Below are 5,788 nucleotides of genomic sequence, written 5' to 3' on the forward strand. Positions count from 1 at the left end.
AATATATAATTTTCTAACATCTGTCATTTCAAAATATCCAAAAGATTATTTAACGTTTGTGAGTGAGTGATGTGTCATCCTTATATGTGTATAAGTATAATACCTGTATGTGTGTTTGAGTGTGTGTGTGTGAGTGAGTGAGTGAGTGAGTGAGTGAGTGAGTGAGTGAGTGAGTGAGTGAGTGAGTGAGCAACTATCATCTACATATATATGTGTGTATGTATAATACCTCTGTGTGTGTGTGTGTGTGTGTTTGTGTGTGTGTGTGTGTGTGTGGTGTGCGTGAGTGGTGTCTGTGTTTGTGTGTGTCTGTGTAATATATAATTTTGTTATACACGTTGCTGGTACTATTGCCTATTTTTTATGCTAAAGGTATTTTATGTTTGTGTAATTGATTTATAGTTGTATGTTAACATCATCGTCATCACATTAGCCCGTTTCATTCATCGTCATCAAATCATTACTACTATCGTCATTACTATCGTTATCACTGTTATCATCATAATCATAGTCATCATCGTCGCCAACAACTACTCGTTATAAACATCATCATCATCGTCTACGCAATGGTCGTCGTCATCATCATTGATTAGTTTTGATGTAGGTACCATGACGACAAGTATTCAATTATCACCATCATCGTAACATTTCTACGTTATTTATGAGCAGTTTATCTTGCTCGAACACACGCATATATACCATACATAATACACAAACACATTCATGCCTGCATAAACAGGTACATTCATACAAACATGCATACGTACATAAAATATATGCATGCATATATACCATACATACGCACACATATATACACACATTACATACATACATACACAACTTGTTTTCTATTTGTTGAACTGGTGATTGATGTAATTATATATGGCGTTGATGGTGATGATGACAATGATTGTGATGATTTGTTGGTGATGGTGGCGGCGGCGGCGGCGACAACGATGGTACTGTAACATGGTTGACGACAATGTTGACAGCAACTTTGGTTAATTGCGGTAGATGATAATAAAATTAATGATTAATGATGGACTGATGACGACGAAGATGATTACGACGGCAATGGTTATTGAATTTGATAAAAATCTTGATTTATGATGATTATGATGACGACGACGACGATGATGAGGTTGGTAAATTTTACTGTGCAAATGAAATAGCTCAATAATGAAACCGCTAGTTATTGCATGATCACCATGAAATTAGTAATGGTGGGGACGATGTTGTTCCTTAACTAGTTTTTTTAAATATTTTTGCTCGCTATAAAGTCTCAATAATATCTCTTTCTATTTGTTTGATTGATTGATTGATTGATTGATTGATTGATTGATTTATTTATTGATTGATTGATTGATTGATTGATTGATTGATTGATTGATTGATTGATTGATTGATTGATTGATTGATTGATATAACAGTGTGAAGAGATAAATTAAACAATAATAATAGAAAAATTAATAGCGTGATAGTAGTATTTTAAGTATTGGTGATACAAAAACCGAGAGAGAGAGAGAGAGAGTGTGTGCGAGAGAGAGAGAGAGAGAGTGAGAGGTACATTCTTTTCACTAGTTTACCGCCACAGTTAGTGCCAGGTAAGCGAGCATAGGCATCTGATTTATGCTTTTTATGTATGATTTTTTTTACACATCTCCTCATCTGCGGTGACGTGACCTTTGTACGTGAAAAATATTCGGTTTATTTTTGATGGCATTCGGTGTTTAGTTGGGTTTTTATTTATTACGTCTTTGTTATTTCTTCTGATCTTTGTAAATTATTATTCTTTCGTTTGTCGGTTGCTTGTTTTGTCTAGTTTACAGAGCTAATAGTTTTTTTTTTACAATTTTGGTGGAATAGTTTTATTTTTATATTTTTGTGGTTTTGGGATTATGTCATTTTTTTAAATTATCTATTTTGCGATACCGTAAATTGCATTTCGTATTTATTGGATTCATTTTTCAATTAAATTGCTTGCCGTATCAATGATTATCATATCAGCATAAATGAAAGCTACTTAACAGCATTCTTCAGTCAGATGTTGTGTGTGCAACAACTGCTGTTATCTTAGATATAGTTTAATATTGCGTTTTATTACATTGCCCTTCACCTGTTTCATCCAATCTTTCAATCATTCATTCATATACCCGTTCCCTCTCTCTTTCTCTCACTCTCTCTCCTCTCTCTTTTGGTCTTTCCACATTTTTAGAATTGTTTGTTAATTTTTTCTTTGTTGATTAATGAGATAGATGCTTGTTTGTCTGTTGATGCTTCATAAAAATACTTTTCATATTGCCGTTGTCGACTTAGATATTGTTTTTTTATTTTTCTGATTCTTATTATCTTTGCTACAGTTTTTGATTATACTGTCATTGTTATTTTAGTTGCATGCCTACTGCAATTACTGCCCGTTTTATTGCTATATTTGATTTGGTCTTATTGCTACGCTGTCCTCCAAGTCATGCACGTACATATCTCTATCACTTTCTCATTTTCCTCACAATCTCACATTCAAGCAACTTAATTCATATTTGACTGAGGTGCCTGGCATGATTTTATTGTCATAAAATTAAAGTTAAATGTTGTTACAAAGCGATGATATCTATTTTAATTACTTAGATTAATTTGCATGTACTGTGTGGTTTATATGTAGCTAAGTCAAAAAAGTGTTGGTTTCATTTGTTTTTGTTGTGTTGTATTGATATTTTACGTGTGTATGTATTTGTTTTTAGCATGTGATCACGTGCATTGCCTTATTTTTATGGTTGATATGTGTACGTGGATTTGCTGTGCAGATATGTGTTAATAGTATACACGTGTGTGTGTGTGTGTATGTGTGAGCGTGCGTGTGTATGTGTGAGTGTGCGCGCGTATATATACGCAGCAGCGCTCATCTCTTGATAGGTTAATTTGTATGGAGGAAATTTTTCCAGTGTGACATGCAAGTCACTTATGCAATGAATGCAACCTACGTATGTACGTGCACAAATGTACATAAGTTTCTTCTCTGTTAGTCTTTCTCCTTTTCTTATTGCGCATCAATTTTTCCCTGATAGAATTAATGATGTTCGTGTTTGTTCTTATTAACAACACTGTTGTTGTTGTTTCTAAGGCTATTTAACTGCCTCTTTCCTATTAATTCGCTACTGTTCTTCATGTTTATAGGAATGAATGTTTCTATGGAGTTGTTTCATCCTGCCTGCGATTTGTTTATTCAATGGTTTATCATTCATCTATTTAATTTTTCCTACTTGTTCTTTTCGTTTTATAGGGAGACATTTGCTTCGTGTTATTTATATTTATTTATGTGCTGCACACTTTTATTTCTTCATTTATTGGTTTACCTGTTTTCCGGCCAACCTTTTTATTCTCTTTTCTGGGTGCTTAACTCTTTCACATCCACCCATTTGATTAATGTTCCATTTATTTGTCAATTTGTTTTTTCTTTATTTCCTTCTGTCTTTCATTCATTCATTCATTCATTCATTCACTCACTCACTAGCTTGTTGATGTTCACTTGTGCTTCATTCATTTGTTGTGAGTTGAGCCAGTGCATATTTATTCTCAAGCCTGCCTGCATATAATTTGTGTGTGTGTGTGTGTGTGAATAGACCCACCAAAATACATTGTTATTCATTTTGTCTGCCATACTAATATCAAAATATATCAAGATATGACAATGGTGTATAACATTATTTCATGCCTCTTCGTATTATAACAATAGGACTGCTTTATCCTCAGAACACTTATTGTCATTTGATATTTTTTTATGGCTGTCGCCGCTGTGAAATGTTTTAAAAGTGTTCATTGAGTAGAATTTCATCAGATTACATTTTATTCTACTCGTTGATGTAATTTTTATTTGCTGTTGTAGGCCTGTCATTACTTGAAGGGGTTTGTTATTGTTGTTTTTGTTGTCTTTTTATTATCATCACTATTGTTCTTGTTGTTATTCTTTTTTGTTATTTTTGTTGTTGTTTTAAGAAGAGCAGTGTAGACATATTTTTATAGATTGTAATCATTGCACGCTAACACACCATGCAATGCAGACTTGATAAGCAGGTTGGAGAAAGAGAGAGAGAGGGAGAGAGTGACCGAGCTAGAGAGAGAATGAGCGAAAAAAGGAGGGATAGTGTGTATGCGTGAGAGGGAGAAAGAGATAGGGAGTGAGAGAGAGGGGAGAAAGAGAGGTTAAGTAGATTTTTACATTTCATCATCATTTTGTTTCTTGGTACAAGCAGGTTCATTTATTAAGTATAGCAATATAAGAATGCACACAAATGCATATTCACGCACGCGCGCACATGCACGCACACATTCTTGCACATGTCTTTATGAAATATAATAATTTAGCTAGGCTTATTGTTATTTGCTGGTTGCTCGCACATTTAAATGCTCTCCCACAGCACACTTGCCACACACACGCGCACACACTCACACACTAACACTCACACACACATATATATATACGCGCGCACACAAACACACACACATATAAATGTATATATATATATATATATATATATATATTTTTTAAACACGTATACTCAATGAATTAATCATCCCAATGATGATGGTCCTTATCTTCATCATCACCATACATATCGTTGCGTTACCTACCATTAATATTCATATTATGGTTATTGCATTATTTTCATAATGGTTAGTTTGTTTATATTGTAAGGTTTGTTTAATTTATATTATTTATGTTATTTTTTTGTCTGTTTATTGTAATTGTTAATTTTCTTTACATAATATTATAGTATGATAAATTGGTATTTACATTTGCAAGGCTAATGTTCTATGTTATTTTTAATTTAATTACTGCTGTATTTGCTAATGATGGGGTTAGCTTAGTTAATAATAAGTTTATAATTATGCTGGTTAAAAATGTGGTAGTAGTGATGGTTATACAGCATCTGTATAACCACCTGTCATCACCTTCATCATACAACGGGCACATAAAATGTTGCTTGCTATAATTAAATAAAAAAGTGGCTTAGATATTGCCATTGTAAAAAAAAAAGTATATTTATTCATAATTTTATACGCCTTCTTATAATAATTCAACAATATGGTTATCTATGAATGTTCTTCATATGATTATCTTTTCTCATTTGACACTTGTAACATACCAACACGCAATTCTTTTTGGGTGTGTATCTGTGTGCGTCGTGTGTGTGTTCGTGTGTGTCGTGTGTGTGTCTGTGCGTGCGTGCCTTGTGAGCTTTAATTTGGAGACAGGTGATATTTGAATGAGACACATTAGTCTCTGGACTAATCAGATAGTTTATTAAATTAAATTGGTACAGTATCTCTTTCTTATTTTCTGCTGTTGTTGTTGTTGGTGCTAGGCTACTTTATGTTTGTTGAGTAGTTTTTGTTGTTGGGTGGTGGTCGTGGTAGTAGTAGTAGTAGAAGTAGTAGTTGTTCTTTCTCATTTTTTAGTATAATTTTTTTGCGTCTTACCTACATCAAAGATGCCTGATATTACATTACGATTGTTGTATTCGTTTTGTGTAATGTACGTGATGTTATCGCCGCCGTTGTAATATTATTTTATTATTATAGTTATTGTGTTTTAATTATTATATTATTTTATTGTAATGAATTGTGTATATTTCTAAGTTTTAGTAACAAAGATTGGAATTTGTGATCCAATTTTATTGGTGCGTTCATTTGAATAAGTGTATTCTATACTGAAAGGTGTCTACATTTTACTTGCATTCATAAGAAACCTATATATTTTTAATTATATACATTTAATGTAATTATGTAAAGG

Source organism: Helobdella robusta, assembly GCF_000326865.2.
Source record: "Helobdella robusta unplaced genomic scaffold HELROscaffold_34, whole genome shotgun sequence".
Lineage (NCBI taxonomy): Eukaryota > Metazoa > Annelida > Clitellata > Rhynchobdellida > Glossiphoniidae > Helobdella > Helobdella robusta.